At 45.3% G+C, this 23,287-nt stretch overlaps 1 protein-coding gene across 3 annotated transcripts in view; it reads right to left on the reverse strand.

The window, feature by feature from the left end:
* Positions 1-22,118, reverse strand: part of syndig1l (synapse differentiation inducing 1-like) — a 129,875-nt gene extending 107,757 nt beyond the window's left edge. Inside the window, exon 1 of one of the 3 annotated variants that reach the window (XM_080202296.1) lies at positions 21,898-22,118. The gene's annotated coding sequence lies outside the window, so the exon portion shown is untranslated. Of the gene's footprint in view, positions 1-19,073; positions 19,130-21,640 lie in introns of those variants that run through there. The other 2 variants (XM_080202297.1, XM_080202298.1) reach the window with 2 other exon arrangements.
* Between the last annotated feature and the right edge of the window lie 1,169 nt (positions 22,119-23,287).

The following is a 23,287-nucleotide window of genomic DNA, read 5'->3' on the forward strand; positions in this document are numbered from 1 at the left end:
CGGAGCTAACATTTCAGGTCTGGATAATCCTTTGTCAGATTGGGTTACCCAGACTGGAAACATTGGCTCTATTCTCTCTCCATGAATGTGTCGGATCTGCTGAGATTTTCCAGCGTTTTCTGCTTCAGATTCAGATAACAGCATAGGCAATATTTTGCTTTGATTCAGTTAAATTGCTGTTTCTTTAATATTTATTCCAAACTGGAATGGTTGACTCTGAAGCATTAGAATTCTGTTCGGGCAGTAATTGTTAAACTGAAACTAACCATATTCTTATTCTCTGCTATGAAATAGACGTTCTATTTATTTATCAGTGTCACAAGTCGGCTTACATTAACACTGCAATGAAGTTACTGTGAAAATCCTCTAGTCACCACACTCTGGTGCCTGTTCGGGTACACAGAGGGAGAATTTAGCACGGCCAATGCACCTAACCAGGACTGTGGGAGGAAGCCAGGGCGCCGAGGGGAAACCCATGCAGACACGGAGAAAACTTGCACACACTGCACAGACAGTGACCCAAGCTGGGAATTAAACCTGGGTCCCTGAAGCTGTGAGGCAGCAGTGCCAACCACTGTGCCACTCTAAAATTATTCCGCATATGCCCTGGGCTTGAAGCTGGGAGAATCTGATAAACATTTGTACTGGAGGGAAAAGAAAATGGAATTTTGTAATTGACAAAGTGGCAGAATCTGTGGAGAAAGGAGCAGCTACCTCGATATTCCCTTTTCTATTTCAGATCTTTAGTAGTTGGCGTTAAGAGTGAGTTAGTAAAGATTTAATGTTAGTGCAAGTGGAAGGAAAGCTTGCACAAAGTTAATAAATACTAATTGTATTTGAAGACGCTGGAAATTGATAATTAATCACAGTGCCCAATTCATTTAAAACCCAGCTACAGCTACCTCTTTAATCAAGATAGACTTCAAAGGACCAAATTAATTCAAACAAAACAAACTACACAAGATAAATAAATGACTGGAAGGATACGGCGGTACGTCACGATTAGTTTGCGGCCAGAGGGACTACATCCTCTGCAAGCCAAGACATAGAGATAGGCCAAGTTATAGATAGTCTGACACGCAAAGCAGCAAGAGGAGTTACTGGACACATTGATCCAGGGTCCAGTCACAAACTAGAGGATTGTACAGATGTTGGAAGGGGAAAGTGTGACTGCCAGCCAGCTGGCTAAGGGAAACATATTCAAAACCTTTGAATTAGGTGAATCTATGATTAACTGTACAAAAGATCATAAGCTAAAATATCATAGAAACAGAGAAGATAGGAACAGGAGCAGAGGCCATTTGGCTCTTTCAGCCTGCTCCAACATTCATTACGATCATGGCTGATCATCCAACTCAATAGCCTAATCCTGCTGTCTCCCCATAACCTTTGATCCCATTCACCCCAAGTGCAATATCCAGCTGCCTCTTGAATACATTCAATGTTTTGGCATCACCTACTCCCTGTGGGAATGAATTCCACAGGTAAGATGCAGAATGTGTTCCGGGCAGCAACAAATAGATTGGCGCTGTTCCTTTCATATTCATTCCAAATTGGAATGGTTGACCTTGCAGCTTTATAATTATGTTTAGGGCAGCTAAATTTAAATGAAAAGTATTTGCAATGTGCTCGGGGCTGGGAGTGAGTGAAATAGGAAGCTGCTGAGAGTGGAAATCATTCTTTGGGTGAAGAAATATCTCCTCACCTCCGTCCTAAAAGGTCCATCAAAACATAATAGGACACAAGGAGCAGGAGGAGGTCATTCAGCCCCTTGAATAGGTGCACAAGGAGCAGGAGGCCATTCAGCCCCTTGAATAGGCGCACAAGGAGCAGGAGGAGGCCATTCAACCCTTTGAATAGGTGCACAAGGAGCAGGAGGAGGCCATTCAGCCCCTCGGACATGTGTACAAGGAGCAGGAGTAGGCCATTCAGCCCCTCGCACATGTGTACAAGGAGCAGGAGTAGGCCATTCAGCCCCTCGGACATGTGTACAATGAGCAGGAGGAGGCCATTCAGCCCCTCGGACATGTGTACAAGGAGCAGGAGTAGGCCATTCAGCCCCTCGGACATGTGTACAATGAGCAGGAGGAGGCCATTCAGCCCCTCGGACATGTGTACAAGGAGCAGGAGGAGGCCATTCAGCCCCTCGGACATGTGTACAAGGAGCAGGAGGCCATTCAGCCCCTTGAACAGGTGTACAAGGAGCAGGAGGAGGCCATTCAGCCCCTCGATCATGTGTACAATGAGCAGGAGGAGGCCATTCAGCCCCTTGGACATGTGTACAAGGAGCAGGAGGAGGCCATTCAGCCCCTTGGACATGTGTACAATGAGCAGGAGGAGGCCATTCAGCCCCTCGGACACATGTACAATGAGTAGGAGGAGGCCATTCAGCCCCTCTCCATGGCTTATCTGAGAGTTACCTCAAATCTGCATCCCGCCTACCCCCGATAATCTTGCTGACCAGCAATCTATCCACCTCTGCCTTAAAAGTATTCAAAGACTCAGCTTCCACTGACTTGGGAAAGCTACTCTGAGCAAAAACAAAATTCACCTTACCTCCGTTTTTTAAAGGAGCGACTCCTTAAACAGTGACCGGATCCTTTATATTTCAATCAATTCATTGTGCTCTTGTAAACTGCAGTGTATAGAAACTTAGAGCTTTAACAAAGGTCCACCTGGATTCGAAATGTCAGCTCTTTTCTCTCCTTACAGATGCTGCCAGACCTCTGAGATTTTCCAGCAGTTTCTCTTTTGGATGGAAGCCTTGTCTGTCCAATCTATCCTCATAAGACAAGCTGCCCATTCCAGATATTAAACCTTCTCTGACTATTATACAATATTTTGAAAGGGAATAGGCAAATAACTGCTATCAAATGATTATCAGTGTGAAAACAATGTTTCACACAATATATTTAGCTTGCTACTCAAGAATCCATTGTCTGCTTGCCATAGCAGGAGATACTCAAGGAGCACTGCAGCAGCAAGGTAACAGCAGCCTGTCTTAGACTCTCCTCCAAAACAAGCTCCTTACACTCCAGGTTGTATTTTTTTTAAATTCATTCGTGGGACATGGCCATCACTGGCTGGCCAGCATTTATTACCCATCCTTAGTTGCCCTTGGAGGGCAGTTGAGAGTCAACCACATTTCTGCGGCTCTGGAGGCCAGACCGGGTAAGAACAGCAGATTTCCTTCGCTAAAGGACATCAGTGAAGGGTTTTTCTACCAATTGATTATGGCTTCACAGTCATCTGTACAATCTTAATTCCAGATTTTTTTTTATTGAATTCAAATTCTACCACCTGCTGTGGCAGGATTCGAACCCAGGTCCCCAGAGCATTAGCCAAGTTCCTGGATTAACAATCTAGTGATAATACCACTAGGCCATCGCCTCCCCTGTTAAAATGCCTAAATTAACTCAAACGGGTTTGTACAATGAAAGCAAAACACTGCGGATGCTGGAAATCTGAACTAAAAATAGAAAATGCTGGAGAAACTCAGCAGGTCTGGCAGTATCTGCGGAGAGGGAAACGGAGTGAATGTTTCGAGACTGTATGACTCTTCTTCAGAGCTAAAGAGAGGGGTGGATTTTATTCTTTTTAGCAGAGAGTGGAGCAGAGCAGTAGATCAGGGATGAGAGGGAGCGAGGAAAAATTGCACAAAGATATGTCAGACACAAGACAGAGGAAGTGTTAATGGCAGTGTTTTTTACTCATCCGTGGGACATGGGTGTCGCTGACTGGCCAGCATTTATTGCCCATCCCTAGCCATCCTTGAACTGAAGTGTGACAGATTGTAGAAGGTGCTAAAAGTGGCAGAGAAGGTAAGATGCAGAATGTGTTCCGGGCGACAACAAATAGATTGGCGCTGTTCCTTTAATATTCATTCCAAATTGGAATGGTTGACCTTGCAGCTTTATAATTATGTTTAGAGCAGCTAAACCTAAATGAACCATATTTGCAATGTGCTCGGGGCTGGGAGTGAGTGAAATAGGAAGCTGCTGAGAGTGGAAATCAGCGGCAGTGTGGGATATTGGTGTCAAGTAAATTAAACTAAGGGGCAACAGTAAATATTTCAATCTTTGTACTCCAGGGAATAGAAATGGGGCTTCATAATTGACAAAGTGGCAGGATCAGAAGAAAAGTTTTTAAAAGTAAAAATTTATTTATTAGTCACAAGGAAGGCTTACGTTAACGCTGCAATGAAGTTACTGCGAAACTCCCCTGGTCACCACAGTCCATGGGTCGATGTACCTAAGCAGCACGTCTTTCTTCTGGAGGAAACTGGAGCATCCAGAGGAAACCCACACAGACACGGGGAGAATGTGCAAATGCCACACACACAGTGACCTGAGCCGGGAATCAAACCCAGATCCCTGGCACCGTGAGGCAGCAGTACTGTGCTACCATGCCGCCTTTGACAAAGTGGCAGGATCAGAAGAAATAAAGCTAAGACAAAGGGAGAGCTAGATATTTGCTCAGTTCAGTGGCTGGAATGTTACGACCGTTCACACTGACAGGATTTTCCCATCCCACTGCAGTCAAGGGAGAGTTGGCTGGATGCCAAATTCTCCGACTTCACCAGTGGGAAGGTGGTGTGAATGGCTGGCAAGATCGCGCCCAGTATCTTCAGTAGTTGGCGTGGGTTAGTAAGGATTTAATGTTAGTGCAAGTCAAAAGGAAAACTCATACTAAGGGATTAAATACTAATTGTATTTGAAGATGCTGGGAATTGATAATTAATCACAGTGCCCAATTCATTTAGAACCAAGCTACATCTTTAATAAAGTTAGGCCTCAAAGGACAAAATTAGGTTAAAACTAAGTACACAAGATAAATAAATGGCATAAAAGACGTGGCAGTATTCCAGGATTAGCTTGTGGACAAAGAGACCGCAATTCTAGCAAACCAAGTCTTTGTCTTAGGACATCCCAGGACCAGGTTATAGACATCCTGTCACATCCGGCAGAATGAGGAATTACTGGGTATATTACCTTGGAGTTTAGTCATACACTAGATAATTGCACAGGGGCTGGAATGGGCAAGTGCAAATAGTCAGGGAGGTGAAGGAGAAACATGAATAATGCAGGGGACGCTCCTTCTGTCCAATTTGTAGAGTATTTGATGCATGTGTGGATAAGAAGGAAGGCTGTGGGAGAGTGCTGACCAAGGCACCATGGAGCAGGAGACTGTCATCGGGGAAAAATTACAGACAGGAATACAAAAGTCTGGGATCACCTACCAACCAACTCAAAGCAGCTTCTTCCTCGCTGCCATCAGACTTTTGAATGGACCAACCTTACATTAAGTTGATTTTTCTCTACACCCTAGCTATGGTTATAAAATTACATGCTTCACCCTCTCCATTTTCTCCTCTATGAATGGTATGCTTTGTATGTATAGTACGCAACAAAAAATACTTAAGTATCCCAATACATGTGACAATAATAAGCCGATGGTTGTAGTTATGGGAGATTGTATAATTAGGGGAATGGATAATGTTCTATACAGTTAAAATTGAACAAATTGAAGGGTTCAATTCTGACCTTGGATGACTGTCCAAGTCTGCACGTTCTCCCCATGTCTTCATGGGTTTCCTCTGGGTGCTCCAGTTTCCTCCCACAATCCAAAAAATGTGTGCATTAGATTGACTGGCCATGCTAAATTGCCCCCTTAGTGTTCCAAGGTGTGTAGTTGAGGGGATTAGTGGGTTAAATGCATAGGCCTGAGGAAATGGGGTGGGGTTGGGCCTGGGTAAGATGCTCTGTCAATGGGCCAAATGGTCTCTGTACTGGAGGGATTCTATTTCTCAGAGGCCTCTGAAAGGTCAGTTATTGTAAGGCAAGAAAGCAAAACCATAGTTAATGGCAAACGTAGTATGATCAGATAACTAGGAATGGAATCATGCAAGGGCAATCCCATGGAGATAGGGTGTTGCAGGAGAATAGGCTGGTTAGATATAACAAATGCAGAAGAAAGGATTAAAGTCTGAGACAGGCTAAAACCCAGTTAGACAAAAAAGATTTTAAACATTTATTTGTGAACATTATTGCAGTTATATTATAGTGTGCTTTACATGGCATATCATTGCTGCCATTATAGAAAGGCGCTTCATCCAACCCATTGTGAACACCATAGGAGATCCATTACTAATATCAATGTGATAAAGCTTGCATTTACTTCATTGAGACATTCCAACTTGCTTTACACAATGAAGTGTTTTGAAAGTACTGACACTTGTGCAGATAAATGACTACAGAGGGCAACAGTCAGAATTCCCTGGAAAGAAGGACGGAAGGTCCCTTCTTGACAAGAATGCACTGGAAATGTGACAATCTATTTGCACCATTATGTAAATGTCATTTTGATCAGGAACCGCAAAAATAATCCCATCTTTGGCTCAGCTGTCCCCTAAGCTGGTATCCATCGTCAGCACGGGGACGAGGATTGAAAACTCGAACCACCTCCATTAAGAACATAAGAAATAGGAGCAGGAGTAGGCCATCTAGCCCTTTGAGCCTGCCCCGCCATTCAATAAGATCATGGCTGATCTGTCGTGGCTCAGTTCCACATTCCCGCCCTCTCCCCATAACCCTTAATCCCCTTGCCTATCAAAAACCCATCAACCCGTGTCTTAAAAATATTTAGCGAGGCAGCCTCCACCACTTCAACGGGCAGAGAATTCCAGAGATTCACCACCGTTTGAGTGAAGAAGTTCCTCCTCAACTCCGTTCTAAACCGCCCCCCCTTTATCTTGAGGCTGTGCCCTCTAGTCCTGCTATCCTATCTAAGCGGGAAGAATCTCTCTACCTCTACCCTATCCATCCCTTTCATTATCTTATACGTCTCGATAAGATCCCCCCTCATCCTTCTAAACTCCAATGAGTACAAGCCCAGTCTATTTAGTCTCTCTTCATAGTCCAACCCCCTCATCTCCGGTATCAGCCAAGTAAACCTCCTCTGCACTCCCTCCAAGGCCAAAATATCCTTGCGCAAGTGCAGCGACCAAAACTGCACACAGTACTCCAGCTGCGGCCTCACCAGTGCCCTGTACAGTTGCAGCAAGACCTCCCTACTTTTATATTCTATCCCCCTCGCTATGAAGGGCAGCATCCCATTCGCATTAGTTTCTGAGGAGTGAACTCCAGCTGGGATACAATTATCTGGGAAGCAGACATTTACAAAGCACGCTTACTCCTGTTCAGCCTGACGTGACTCAACCTCAGTGGGATCACTACTGGCCCCTTCCTCAAGGATCATAGAAACCCTACAGTGCAGAAAGAGGCCATTTGGCCCATCAAGTCTGCACTGACCACCATCCCACCCAGGTCCTACCCCCTACACATTTACCTGCGAATCCCTCTAACCTACGCATCTCAGGACACTAAGGGGCAATTTTAGCACAGCCAATCAACCTAACCCGCGCATCTTTGGACTGTGGGAGGAAACCGGAGCACCCAGGAGGAAACCCACGCAGACACGAGAAGAATGTGCAAACTCCACACAGGCAGTGAGCCAAGCCAGGAATCGAACCCAGGTCCCTGGAGCTGTGAAGCAACAGTGCCAACCACAGTGCTGCCGTGCCGCCCGTGAAGCAGAGAAAATCTTGACAACACGCTGCCTTCACAAGGTACCTTTTCGTCTCTGTGTGCTGAGTGGCCAGCTGTTTAGGAGGTGTATTATTGATATATATATATATATTTTAAACTGGCTTATAAACTGTACGGATTGATTTGATTCAACTCTCAAGTTTCTTGTGACAAATCCCATCCGTCAAATGGCAGGCTTCAAATTACCACGGCAACAGTGGGCCTTGTAAAAAAGCTTCAGGAAAGGCCAGAGCCCCATGCAGCCTGCTTCCACTGCTGAGGCCTCAAAAACCCACTTATATACCAGTGCAAAGATAGAAATAATACTGCACATTCCCTCTACAGATAGAGTGCCGGACTAATCACCTCTAACTCAGCAAGGGAATTTCTCTTGGCTCCTGCCATCTGCATTCGTTAAATAAATCAATAAAGCCACAGCTAGCACGTACCAAAGGGAGGACAAAACAATTTAATTCTACCGTCACTCTGAGAATTGAATTTTCTCCATTGCTGTGTGTTCAGATATAGAATCATAGCATCTTACAGTGCGGAAGGAGGCCATTTGGCCCATTCAGTCTGCGCCGGCCACAATCCCAGCCAGGCCCTATCCCCATAACCCCTTGCATTTACCCTAGCTAGTCCCCCGACACTAAAGGGTAATTTAGCAATGGTCATTCCGGCTAACCCGCACATCTTTGGGAGGAAACCGGAGCATCCGGAGGAAACCCACGCAGGCACAGGGAGAACGTTCAGACTCCACACAGATAGTGACACAAGCTGGGAATCGAACCTGGCACTGTGAGGCAGCGGTGCTAACCATTGTGTCACCGTGTATAATCCTGAAGTAACATGGCACTCAGGCTCCAAAATTAATGCTATCTGGTCGGGCATGGGAAGAATCTGGGGCAGTTATGATCAGCTCTGTCTACTTGCCTCACAAGAATTCCAAACAAGAAATGGAGTTAGATACAGATCGTGCCCAGCTAATCACAGCTCGGTGTATTACCACACTACGCAAGAGAATGAAATATATCATAATAAGTGCCACCATTAGAATGTACTACCATTAAAACTTGCTTAAAAGGGGAGTTGGTAGCTTCGTGGTATTGTCGCTGAACTAGTGATCCAAAGACCCAGAGTCAATGCTCTGAGGACCTGGGTTCAAATCCCACCACAGCAGATGGTGAAATTTGAATTCAATAAAAAAAATCTGGAATTAAAAGTCTGCCTAAAGCCATGAAATCATTGTCGTAAAAACCCATCTGTTTTTTTAAATGTCCTCGAGGGAAGGAAATCTACTGTCCTTACTCGGTCTGGCCTTGTCGTGACTCCAGAGCCACAGCATTGTGGTTGAATCTTAACTGCCCTTGGGGATGGGCAATAAATGTGGGCCCAGCCAGCCACCCCGTGAACGAATTAAAAAGCCGACTACCATTAGAACTGCAGTAATCCTGGATAAAAGAAAGAGCAGTGCATTCCCAGTGACTTTGAGAGAGGGTTAAAGGTTAAAAGCAGTTTTCCCCAGAGGTGTTGAATCACAGAATACACCTACACTGCCATTAGTGATTGGAGCTTAAAACCCACAGACCACCAGAGTAAAACAGCCCTCCTTCACCCCACAGGCACCTTCACCCATAAAGATACACAAATACCCAGAGACTCACGGTGAGACAGGGACACATCCATTGACAGGTAGATGCTACCCCATCCAAGATAACCCAAAATGGATTTGCCAGAATATGCAGAACTATGGATCGAGAATCTAGTCTCAGACCAGTCTGGAAACAGCACCTCAATAAAAAGGTGTACAATGTAATTTTCTTTGACAGATTAGTAGTTAGCTGTATTACCCGCTATGCTGATAGGGCACAGTGCTAGGTGTTTTCAATATTAAAGATATCAAGATTCACTTGCCCAGAATCACTCGATCCGGAGTGACATGTCTATTATCTTTTAAGAGTGTGTACGCAATCCTGTAATTGTTCCGAGTGGTCAGCGATAGGCGGGGGGTGGAAATCAGAAGGCCAGGGATGGGGGGGGAAGTGCAGGGCTGGCCAGCGATCTGGAGGTTGGCAATGGAGGGGGCCGCTGTGCATGCACCAATCTGTCAGAGCAGAGATCGGCACACACACAGTGGCTCGCTCAGCGCTGTGATGCAGTGGCAAATATTCATTCTAAAAATGACACTAACAAAAAAACAGTTGGATTTACTCCCGTTTTCCTGCACATTAGGAGCTTAGAATTTTTGGGGGGAGAATCCTGGGCTATTTTGCAGTGAGATGAATGCAACTGGCCTCCGTGGCTTGATCTAAAAGCTGCAATCTTTTCCAAAGACCCTGCGATGATTTTGGATTATACTGTGTGCATGTACAGTGTGCACATGTCCCATTGTATGCATCAGCCCCATTCAATTGTTCACAATACAGACAAGACAACGCATTCACTGTTCACCTCTGCTTGGAGCCTTGAGTGCCAACCATGTAATGATCACAGAATCCCCACAGTGCAGGAGGAGGCCATTCAGCCCACTGAGTCTGTACCAACCCTCTGACAGAGCATCTTACCCAGGCCCTATCCCCATAACCTCACATATTGCTCCCACTAGTTCCCCTAACCCATACATTTTGGGACACTAAGGGACATTTGGCATGACCAATCAACCTAACCCGCACACCAGCCTAACCTGCAGTGTGGAATCAGGGTTACGCAAGGCAGTGGAGTTAACAAGTTCTCATCCATGAACAATGTGATTTGGGTTTTTAATAGTCATTTGCTAGCTCACAGATTATCAGATTGCTTTCACAATTTTTCCTTTTTGGGCAGCATGGTGGGAAAGTGGTTAGCACTGCTGCCTCACAGGGAGTCACATTCAATTCTGGCCTTGGGTGACTATGTGGCGTTTGCATGTTCTCCCTGTGCTTGTGTGGGGTTTCTCTAGTTTCCTCCTACATTCCATAGATATGTAGTTAGGTGAGTTAGCCATGGTGAATGTGCAGGGTTAGGGAGATAGGGAAGAGGAGAGGGCCTGGGTAAGATACTCTGTCAGAGAATCGGTACAGACAAGAAGGGCTCTCCTGCACTGTACGGATTTGATTATATGATTTCTGGATTGCTAGTCCTGTTTATGGCTTTAAATTAAGGGGGGGTAGCTACAGGACGGATGTCAGGGGTAGGTTCTTTACCCAGCGGGTGGTGAGGGATTGGAATGCCCTGCCTGCTGCAGTTGTAAATGCGTCTAGTTTGGGGGCGTTTAAGAGATCTCTGGATAGGTTTATGGACGAAAAGGGATTGGTATAGGCTAGTGGGTCATTGTTTTTGTAACTGGTCGGCGCAACATCGTGGGCCGAAGGGCCTGTTCTGCGCTGTAATGTTCTATGTTCTATGTTCTATGTTCTATGTACCATAACCATTACCATACTGTCAAAAGATTTTCTTTATCCAGCATCGAGTGTGTTCCACATGACAAATCATTTTAAGGAATAGGACAATTTATTGAGGTAAAATTTATATACACATTTAGAAAGTACAGAGAGGCAAGAAGATCGCACATCTATTTTTATTTTCTAACTACTAAGAAGTGCATTAATGGGAGAGGGAGATAATGAGAGAAAAAAAGTCAAGAGAGGGAGAGAAGAAGTGAGAGATAAAGGGACAGAGAGAGGGAAGAACATTAATGTCAGTTCAACTCTCAGAAAACCAGGGGAACATTAAAGCCAATTATCTCATTTGGAATTAATTTGAAAAGTTAATTGTTAATTATTGCTTACACAAAATGAGTCAGATTTCAGTTGCTAACCTCTGCGAGACAAAAGTAAGCGAGAGACTACTTTCCACAATCTAATTTAATTTATTTAAATTGTATTTTGACAGCAAAAAAAAATGTTTTCGTGAATGAACTAGGAATAAAAGAGCATGATGGGGGAGGGGGTGGGGAGTGTGAAATTATAATGAGGAGCTTCTATTTACCCATTCTTTAAGGGAGTGAATGGGAATGACTAAAGGAAGATTAAAATTGGAGTAAATGATGCAGAGCAAAGAGGAGGCGGTGGCCCAGTGGAATATCGCTAGACTATTAATCCAGAAACTCAGCTAATGTTCTGGGAACCTGGGTTCGAATCCTGCCATGGCAAATGGTGGAATTTGATTTGATTAAAAAAAAATCTGGAATTAAGAATCTACTGATGACAGTGAAATCATTGTAGACTGTTGTAAAAACCCATCTGGTTCACTAACGTCCTTTAGGGAAGGAAATCTGCCGTCCTTACCCGGTCTGGCCTACATGTGACTCCAGAGCCACAGCAATGTGGCTGATTCTCAACTGCCCTCCAAGGACAACGGGGGATGGGCAATAAATGCTGGCCAGCCAGCGACACCCATGTCCCATGAATTAATTAAAAACATTAAAAGGAGAAATGGAGGAGATCATGGTTTAGTGGATAATCCAAAGGGGGATAGGAAGAAATAGTATGGCGGGAATTTGAATCATAGGATCCCTACAGTACAGAAGGAGGCCATTCAGCCCATCGTCACTGCAATAGATCATCTTACCTAGACCTATTCCCATAACCCCACTAATCCCCCTAACCCACAAATCTTTGGACACCAAGGAACAAGTTAGCATGGCCAATTCCCCCTAACCTGCGCATCGTTTGGACTGTGGGAGGAAACTGGAGCACTCATAAGAGCAGACATCAAAGCAGAATTAGGCCATTCGGCCCATCAGCTCTGCTCTGCCGCTCAATCTTGGTTGATATTTTTCTCATCCCCAATCTCCTGCCTTTTCCCCATAACCCCTAATCCCCTTATTAATCAAGAATCTCTCTCTCTCTGTCTTGAAGACACTCAATGACCTGGTCTTCACAGCCTTCTGCGGCAAAGAGTTCCACAGATTCTGGCTGAAAACATTCCTCCTCATCTCTGTTTTAAACTGTCGTTCCTTTAGCTTGAGGTTGTGCCCTTTGGTTCTAGCCCAGAAGAAACCCACGCAGTCATGGGGAGAATGCGCAAATTCCACAGAGTCACCCAAGGCCAGAATTAGAACATAGAACATAGAACACTACAGCACAAACAGGCCCTTCGGCCCACGAGTTGCGCCGATCACATCAACACCTACCAACCTACAGACCTATCTATAACCCTCAATCTCATTAAACCCCATATACTCATCCAGAAGTCTTTTAAAAGACCCCAGCGAGTTCGCCTCCACCACCACTGACGGCAGCCGATTCCATTCACTCACCACCCTCTGAGTGAAAAACTTACCCCTAACATCACTTCTGAACTTCCCTCCCTGCACCTTAAATCTGTGTCCTCTCGTAGCAACCATTTCAAACCGGGGAAATAGCCTCTGAGAGTCCACCCTATCTATTCCTCTCAACATTTTGTAAACTTCTATCAGGTCGCCTCTCAACCTTCGTCTCTCCAGGGAAAAGAGTCCCAGCTCCCTCAACCTAACTTCATAAGGCATGCCTCCCAGTCCAGGCAACATCCTTGTAAATCTCCTCTGTACCCTCTCAATAGCTTCTACATCTTTCCTATAGTGAGGCGACCAGAACTGCGCACAATACTCTAAATGAGGCCTGACAAGGGTCTTATAAAGTTGCAGCATTACCTCCCGACTCCTAAACTCAATCCCTCGATTAATGAAGGCCAGTACACCATACGCCTTCTTGGTCACCTCCTCCACCTGCGAGGCCGATTTAAGAGTCCTGTGGACCCGGACCCCTAGATCCTTCTGCTCTTCAACACTACTCAGACTTCTGCCCTTGATAGTGTACTCGTTCATCCCGTTGGTTCTGCCAAAATGGACGACTACACATTTATCCGCGTTGAAGTCCATCTGCCACTTCTCCGCCCAGTCCTGCATCCTATTTATGTCCTGCTGCAACTTTTTCCATCCTTCCAGACCATCCACAACACCACCGACCTTAGTGTCATCAGCGAACTTACTTACCCATCCCTCCACTTCCTCATCCAGGTCATTTATGAAAATGACAAACAACAAGGGTCCCAGAACAGATCCTTGAGGCACTCCGCTGGTGACTGACCTCCATTCAGAAAAAGCCCCATCCACAACCACTCTCTGCCTTCTGCAGGCAAGCCAATTCTGGATCCACAAGGCCAAAGGCCCCTGGATCCCATGCCCTCTCACCTTCTCAAGAAGTCTTGCATGGGGGACCTTATCAAACGCCTTGCTGAAGTCCATGTACACTACGTCCACGGCACTTCCTTCGTCAATGTGTTCAGTCACATTATCGAAGAACTCAACTAGGCTTGTAAGGCACGACCTGCCCTTGACAAATCCATGCTGACTATTCCTGATCATGTCAAACCTCTCCAAATGTTCGTAAATCTTGTCCCTCAGAAGCCTCTCCATCAGCTTACCAACTACTGAGGTCAGACTCACCGGTCGGTAATTTCCCGGGCTATCTCTGTTCCCTTTCTTGAAAATAGGAACTACATCCGCAATCCTCCAATCCTCCGGAACCTCTCCCGTCTCCATTGACGACGCAAAGATCATCGCCAGGGGCTCTGCAATCTCTTCCCTCGCCTCCCACAGTATCCTGGGGTACATCCCATCTGGTCCAGGCGACTTATCTACCTTGATAGAATTGAACCCCGGTCCCTGGCACTGTGAAGCAGCAGTGCTAACCACTGTGCCACTCAAGTCAGAGTTGTTGGAAATACTGGGAAGGTGAAGCTGAAAGTGATGTGCTGGAGTGAGGGGCACAAATAAATAATTGGGAGGGGGGTAGTCATGAGAAGAGAGTCATATTTGTTTCCCTCAGCCTCCATCTCAATGCACAAAGCTGCTGGTGGACTCTTTCCTTGGCAGACCACCCACTACTTTACATCGAATCGGACAGAATAAATCAGAAGGGAAGCTGATGGTGATGGAAAGAAGGGGAAAGAGATAGAAAAGTGAGAAGGAACCTGAAAATGAAACAGACATATACAGTGACATCAGAACAAGTCCATATCCTTTAAGCACCATCTACAACAGCTTGGCAGTTAAACCAGTATACACCGTAACTCCTACATGATTCTATATTAAAAAAAGTCCAAATTCCTAAATATATTTCCACCTGTAACTTCCAGGTATTTAATCATCGCTGCACAAATTTTCCAGCTGATGTTCTTATCCAACTTTTTGAATACATTTTATAATGCGTTTTACAAAGCGCACACACAAACATAGGAAAATAGGAGCAGCAGTAGGCCATTCTGCCCTTCAATCCTGCCCCGCCATTCATTATTATCACAGCCGATCGTCCAACTCAATAAAACAGCTAAAACAAAAATAAACAAGGGAGAAATCAGGTTATTTTAATTTCAACTTGGATTGATGAGGTGAGAAATGTTAGGGACATTTTAGATCAGAAACTCATCGAATCCCTACAGCGCCAAAGGAGGCCATTCGGTCTGTCAAGTCTGCACAGACACAATCTCACCTAGGTCCATCCTTGCAACCCCAGATATATGCCCTGCTAATCCCTCTAACCTGCGCATCCCGGGACACTAAAGGACAATTTAGCATGGCCAATGCACCTAACCCACACATCTTTGGACTCCAAGGTATAATTATGAAGTTAGCCTCAACCCCAAATTTATTTGATTTTGGCATTAGTGTGGACAAAGATGTTCTGCTCCAGGTGTGATCTATTAACTCACAGGTACTTTTTATTGCAACAAACATTATTTAAAAGCACAATTAGAATATAACATAAAGAATTAGCATAATTTTTAACCAATTGAAATAGTTAAACATGACAAGGTATAATATTTAACAGTTAACTATCTTTATAGTTCCAATTTAAGCAATAATCTCACAAACGTACATCTTTCTTCAGAATCAATTAGCCCAAAAAGAGATATATTCACATCAGTGCCAAGTTGCCAGCCTTCAAACCCTCTAGACAGAAATCCAGACAGATATCTGTCTTCTGACCACCAGACAGCAGTCTCCAGAGGAAAAAAAAATTATCTTCAAACAGCAGAACTTCAGAGAAAGAGACATATTTTCTGGCAGATCCCAATCTTCAATCTCATTTCCACAGAGACACAGAGTTATTTCTTCTCTCTACAAATCCCAAATAGTAATGGACCTTGTTTTCTCTCTGAGCCTAGTCCCGCCCAGTCACATGACCTTACCTGTCATCAACCTAATCAAGCCCCATTCTGAAAACCCCCAGGGAGAAAAAAACTAAAATGACATCCCTGCATTAACCCAGATTAAAACTAGCATTTCAGCCATTACGATCAATTATGCTGCTGCAGTAACACGGGCTGCCAGATATAGACAAAGCAACACCTGTTAATAGAATTTACTGCTAAAGAAACATGACTCCAATACATTTCTTATAGGCACAACAACATCACAGACATAACAGTTATCCTGACATCTTTCCAAAATCACCTCAGTAGAGTCATTGTCCATTGCCATTGTACAGCTCATTTAGGTCCCAGGTGTCAGTAACTGTAATGAACTGTTCACACTGTGCACACAGGAGGAGGAATAGGTCACCAGACCTCTCATTGGACTTGTTCCAATACACGTAGGATCCCTTTCTTCACTTTACCCGTTAAATATTTGTCACTAATCTCTCAGAAGTTGACCAGCCGAGTCCTAGGAAGTTCCAACGTGTTATCAGAAATGATCATTCTGCTTTTATCCCACGGTGTTCTTAAACTTCATTACATTGGATAGCTGGGATAGGAAAATGGGCCATTCAGCCCAACCAGCCCAGACTTGTTCCTCTGTCTGAAGGCTCCCTGCAGGGGCAGCACAGTGGTTAGCACTGCTGCCTCACAGTGCCAGGGACCCGTGTTCCATTCCTGGCTTAAGGCATTGTGTAGACTATGCACAGACATTCTCCCTGTGTCTGCGTGGGTTTCCTCCGGGTGCTCCGATTTCCTCCCATAATCCAAAAGAAATGCTGGTTAGGTGCATTGGCCATGCTAAGTGTACCCGAACAGGTGCCAGGGTGTGGCAACTCAGGGATTTTCACAGTAACTTCATTGCAGTGTTAGTGTAAGCTACTTGTGACACTAATAAATAAACTTAAAAAAAACTTTGGACCAGAAGGTGTCAGTCCTTCCTATTATCTCCAGAATCCTGATGTGCAACTTCTGGATCCTTCTGTGCTTCCAATCTATCCCTCACACTTCGTCATCCCCAATTTCACACTCTCCCATTACAGGAATGTCATCGAAATCTTTAAAAAGTAGGAAAAAACTTGAAGCAGATTCTCATGAACTCTTTACTAAGATCGAAAATCTATGGCTGATTCACAATGTTTTCTGGTCAAGGTTCACCACTGCTGCTCATTCTCCATCTTGTCTTCAGCCACAATGTTTTTTTGTAATTTATGGGATGTAGGGTCGCTAGCGAGGCCAACATTCATTGCCCATCCCTAATTGCCCTTGAGATGGTTAGTGATGAGGCCCTTTCTTGAGCTGTTGCAATCCCTGAGTGGGGATTTTTCATCCTGTGATATTGAAGGAACAGCGATACATTTCCAAGTTGGGATACTCTGTGATTTGCAGGGGAGCTCGATGATGGCACTGTTCCCATGCAGCTCCTGCCCTTCTGGGTGCTCAAGCTTGCGGGCTTGGAAGGTCATGCATGAGGTAGGCGGACCAAAATGGCAAGCAACATCTTATATAGATGAGTACTTGTTTACATCTATAGCCCCAATATGTCTGAACATAGCTCTAGTAAACGATGAGTTTAATACCACTTGGCAGGTCACTGAAATGTAGTAATGTAGGAGTGTTGCAGCACCAATATCCTTACCAATGATGTTTTAAGATGGACCAGTTTTGGATGGTCCTTCACAGCAGAGGAGCTAGCATGGGAGAGCAGATGGGAACTGATGACAAGACAGTTCAGATCAATTTGCTTACAACTGACAAAACAATACAGCCATATAAAGGGGGGCTTTCACAGAATGGTTACAGCGCAGAAGGAGGCCATTCAGCCCATCATGCCTGAGCCAGCTCTCTTCAAGACTTAACACAGCTAGTCTCACTAAAGCAAAAAAAAAACACCACAAACGCTGGAAATATGAAATAAGCAATTAAAAGCTAATCTCAGTCAGTGATTAAAAGCTAATCTCAGTTAAGGTAACCAGGAAACCATCGCTGATTGTCACCATAATGCATTTAGTTCACTAATGTCCTTTAGTGATGGAAATCTGTCATTCTTACCCAGTCTGGCCAACATGTGACTCCAGAGCCACAGTGATGTGGTTGACCCTCCTTCTGAAACGAGCTAAGCAAAGCCCTCAATTCAAGGATAATTAGGGAAGGATAAGTGACAGCTTGTCACAGAATGCATGCAGTGCAGGAGGCTGCCATTTGGTCCATCGAGCCTGCACCAACAATAGTACCACCCAGGCCCTATCCCCGTAATCCCACGTATTTACTCTGCTAATCCCCCGACACTCAGGGTCAGTTTAGCATGGCCAATCCCCTAACCCACAAATCGTTGGAGTGTGGAAGGAAACCGGAGCCCCCAAAGGAAACCCACGCAGAGACTTGCACACAGGCAGTGACCCAAGGCCAGAATCGAACCCGGATCCCTGGCGCTGTGAGGCAGTGGGTGCTAACCACCGTGCCACCATGCCACCCTCATGCCATGTCCGCATCCCATTAAAGAATAGTTCCTAAAAGGAGTCAAGCTGACCCGAAATGTTAACTCTGCTTCTCTCTCCGCAGATGCTGCCAGACCTGTTGAGTTTTTCCTGCACTTTCTGTCGATATTTCAGTTGACCTCACCTCCCTTCCCCCCGCCCCACTCCCAACTCCCCAATCACTCTGCAATTTTATTTTCTATTCAGGTTTTTATCCAATTCCCTGTCTTCCTCTCATATGCAGCATGTGTCCCCGTGTCAGCTTCAATCCAACCAACGTAACAGTCTGAGGTCATCCCTTTTCCCCAGAAAGTGGCACAAAATAATTGGAGCTGGGAAAAAAAAAAAAAGGTTTCTATTTTTGCTGCCATGTAGAATAAGCTTTGAGAGAAGCAGTCTCTGCGGTTGGTGTTAGTGAGCACACACACCAATGAGGTTCAGATGGTTTATATATAGAAGATCAGGGAGTGGATTTCAGGCTTGGGTCTAACTGCAGGGCTCCGATAGTTTATGCACAGAGTAATGAGCTGCCCTCCACCATCTTGTCTTACTTCTATAACTGTTAAACTTCAAACACTTCGAATTACAGTCAAAATAGCAATGGAGGCAGATTTATTGCTGCTGATATTAATAAGAGGATAAAGCATGTATTCATAAAGCATCTCATTACGATTAAATGTTCAAAGTGAATTACGGAATGAATTCTCTTCTGAAATACAGGGTTATGGAACCATTAGCAGCCGTCATTCTATACACCCTTGCCGTCGCAAACAAAAAAAAACAGCATTTAACACTTGGTGCGCAATTTTAACTTCAATAATTAGCAAACTTTTAAGAGAAATGGTGCTCATACCTGGGCTAGGTCGCTGTGGTTCACACACTGTTCATACTCCAGGTTGTTAAGCAGGGATTAAACTGGTTTATTTATTTTTTTCTCTCTCTCTGATCCCCATAGCGACACCGTACACAGGAATGTCACTTCAAGCAAGTTCAACCTATCGGCAGGTCAAGCTTGCTGAGTTTTGACACCTTCCCCTTTTCACCTGATCTTATCTTTAACCACTTTAAGAGAGAGAGAGAGAGAGAGAGAGCGAGAGAAATATTTTGACCTAACACATCCTTTTCTCCCTAATGCCTGTGACAAGAAGTGCAATTTCAAGGTGGGGGTCACATCAGAATGCTGATTTCAAATCCTTTCAGTGACTTGGAATGTGCAAGCATATTTATTATTGTCGGCTTACATTAACACTGCAATGAAGTTATCGTGAAAATCCCCCAGTGGCCACACTCCGGTGCCTGTTTGGGTCCATTGAGGGAGAAATTAGCATGGCCAATGCACCTAACTGGCACATCTTTCGGACTGAGAGAGCGAACCGGAGCTCCCGGAGGAAACCCACGCAGGCATGGGGAGAATGTGTAAACCCCACACAGACAGTGACCCAAGTTGGGAATCGAACCCAGGTCCCTGGCGCGGTGAGGCAGCAGTGCTAAACTACTGTGCCACCTAATGTGGAGATTCCCATGTCATGGGTGTAGCAGGGGGTCAAATTGGGCATGCTTCCTTGCTGCTTTGATGTTTCAGCATAGAAGCAGAAATCGTCTATATTCCACTTTTCTGGTTTATCCATCTCACCTTTAGACTTATTCATGAAATGCTGACACAACACATCCCACTGAAAGATCTCCTTTTCTCCACAACAGCAAACGACACTTATCATGCAGTCCTAACTCCCCACTGGGCCAGTGCTGGGGTAACAGCTCCCTGCACTGTGGGAACACTCACCTCCACCCCAATCTCTAGGACATGTTTTCCAGAGATGGTCATCTCTTCAATACATTGAGCAAGGGGGTGGGGGACGGGTGGAGGATGGGGGAGGTGGGTTTGCTTATTGGGCCCACATTAGAAAGTTTGTTCCACCCCCCTCATGTCACCAGCAATGCCACTGAACGAGAATGAGAGTCAGCCCACACAAAAATAGGCCTTTCGGCCCATAGCGTGACAGTGGGCATGTATGGGCCTGGTCCCGGTGGCCCCTGGGGTAAGGGAGAGAAGAGAGACAGCCCAGATCGCCTCTCCATTTGCAAGAAGCCTTACTGGGCAGCACAGAGTGAGTGGAGGTCAAGATGGGGTTGTGATGCCCCCTGTAACCAAATAGCTGACAAAACAATAGCCACTTAATAGGTGGAAGTAAAGGATGGTAGGTGTCAGTGAGGCGATGGGAGGAATTTTAAAGGGATTTGTAAAAAGAATGATTGTATCTGTTAGTGCCAATTAACTTTCACACATACTTAGTCATTTTTTACTCATCACTATTGACAAAATACACATTTCTATTAACTGAATGGTGAGAGGTACTGGATTTAAAAACACGCATTCTGGCATGATTTTTGCAAAGGGAGAAAATACCTTTAAATCTCCCAGAAACCATATTGGACACCCTTAGTGTCCCGAGATGTGCAAGTTGGGTGGATTGGCCATGCTAAATTGCCCCTTAGTGTAAAAAAATGTGCAGATTAGGTGGGATTGACCATGCTAAATTGCCCCTTAGTGCAAAAAAATGTGCAGATTAGGTGGGATTGACCATGCTAATTTGCCCCTTAAAGTCTCAAGATGTGCAGGTTAGCTGGATTGACCATGCTAAATTGCCCCTTAATGTAAAAAGATGTGCAGGTTAGGTGAATTAGCCATGGGAAAATGTGCAGGGCTACAGGGTGGAGGAAGAGGACCTGGGTAAGATACCCTGTCAGAGAGTCAGTGCTGAGTCGATGGGCTGAATGGCCTCTCCTGCACTGTGGAGATCCTATGATTCTCTGATGGATAAAGTATTAATCACATTATAGTCAATGAAATACGTAATGATGCTGCAACATGTTTGTCCAGGGCCTCTCGTTTTCACAGTACACACAATCAGAGAGATGACAGGGCCGGAGATTATTCCGTTTCCAGTCAGTGAAAGAATCGCCTCTCAGGATGTGACATGTGGAACGGATTTTTTTTAAACACAGGCCCAATATAGAACAGTTTTATTCAGGCGCGTTTTAAGTGCTACTCCCTACACTTCACACTGGGAAGCTTTTCAAACTGGGATAACCTCTTTCTGTGGCTGCCTCGGGGTTTGGATCAATGAAATGTTACAGCGGGGTGTGGGTCCGGACTAAAACACACAGCCAGCTCACAAAATTCCAGCTTACACACAAAAAAAAACGACCTGCCAGCGATCAAAATCCACATCCACAACTTCACAACAGTCTCCAGAGCAGCCCTTCCACCACACTGACCCGGGGAAGGATTAAAAGGATTTTAACACAGCAGTGACAATAAGGTTAAGGTACATCTGTGCTGTGTAACAACACTAAAAGTCGCAGAGGGGGTGCCCCTTCCCCCAGCCCCGGCTCCAGTTTAGCTCCCAGTCTCCTTACCTGAACAAGCATCGCAAGCCATCGGCAGGAAAGTTGATCAGGGAAGGGACATTGAAACATCGGCTCTGCTGAGGATAAAGCGGGATCGTTGCAAATTCCACCCCCGCCCTAAAAGGTTGGGATTTTCCTTTTTGCAACCGGAGAGAGAGGCAGAGAGAGAGCCAGCGCGCTTGTCAGGAGAACCGTGTAAAGGTGCAACAAAAAATAAAACGTGAATCACTTGTAGATCCTACCGCACACTCAGGTAGTTAATTCACCTTCTCCAGCGAGTGAAGTCCATGGTGATTCTCAGCAGCCCCTGTTGCCCTGAGCAATGCACTGAGATTGAACTGGCTAACCTGTCAGGACAGTAGCTGTGTGTGGATGTACAGGCTGTGTGTGTGTGTCCAGGTCTAGTCTATCTGCTCTGCTCACATCAGTGCCCCTTGCCAGCTCCAGTTTCAGTGCTGCTCCCAGATCTCTGTCACTGCTCCGCTCAGCTGAGCTGTGAGCTGAATACTAATCAGCTGGTGCACAAGACTTTTTTTTTGCTTACTCCTTTACTCCACTTTTCCAGCCTGCCCGTGTTCTAATTCAGTTGCAGCAGATTTGCAACCAGTCCCACTCTTTTCCAATGATTCCATATTCATTCACTCAATTTCATTTCCTATCCACTTTCCCTCACCTTCCTCACTTCTCTCTCCCCCCTCCACACTTCCATTGATTCTATTCTCACCTTCTCGTTTTTCTTTACATTTTATCAACTCCAGTTTATTTGCCTTCCCCGTCCCTCTTCCTCAGTCCAGAGGGAGAGGAGGCGCACCCCAAGACTTCTCTTCCCCCCCCACTTTATCCTCCTCCTGACAGCTGAATGGACCAAACCGTTGGCCATTTCCCCACCGAGAATTAAAGCATCCTTCATTCACTCGCGCTGTGGAAAGTCTCAGTGCATCAAAGAAAGCACTCCTTCTTACCTATCTGTCTCCAAACTGAACCCATTCGCTCCCTCTTAACAGCATTCCAACCGATGTGTAAAACGCCCCTAATGTTTGACGCACGGTTCGTTTTAAATTCGACATTTTCTGTTTGTTTAACACGGAAGAGTGTCGAAGTTTAAAAATAAAATGCAGGAAGTGTTGATAACCTCTGCCCCAACCATCGGTAGGGAGAGATTTCGAGTCTCTCTGACTCTAATTCCGATTTGGGGGGTGGGGGGAATGCGATAGATTTTCCAATGTATTGAGAGGAGGTGAAACACTCAGAATTCATCTCCACATTTGCTACCCCAAATTGTGGTGGACCCTGGGAATTTAAGGAGGAGTTAGACAGATTTTTGATTGGTAATGGATTGAAGGGTTATGGGGAGGAGGCAGGAAAATGGGGATGAGGAGGATATTAGGCAGCAGAATGGCACAGTGCTTAGCACTGCTGCCTCCAGGGACCAGGGTTCAGTTCCCAGCTTGAGTCGCTGCCTATGTGGAGTCTGCACATTCTCCCCGTGTCTGCGTGGGTTTCCTCCCACAGTCCAAAGATGTGCGGGTTAGGTGGATTGCCCATGCTAAAATTGCTCCTTAGTGTCTGGGAGACTAGCTAGGGTAAATGCATGGGGTTATGGGGATAGAGCCTGGGTAGGATTGTGGTCGATGCAGACTTGATGGGCTGAATGGC

This window comes from Carcharhinus amblyrhynchos, chromosome 14 (assembly GCF_965287045.1).
Source record: "Carcharhinus amblyrhynchos chromosome 14, sCarAmb.v2.hapA, whole genome shotgun sequence".
Lineage (NCBI taxonomy): Eukaryota > Metazoa > Chordata > Chondrichthyes > Carcharhiniformes > Carcharhinidae > Carcharhinus > Carcharhinus amblyrhynchos.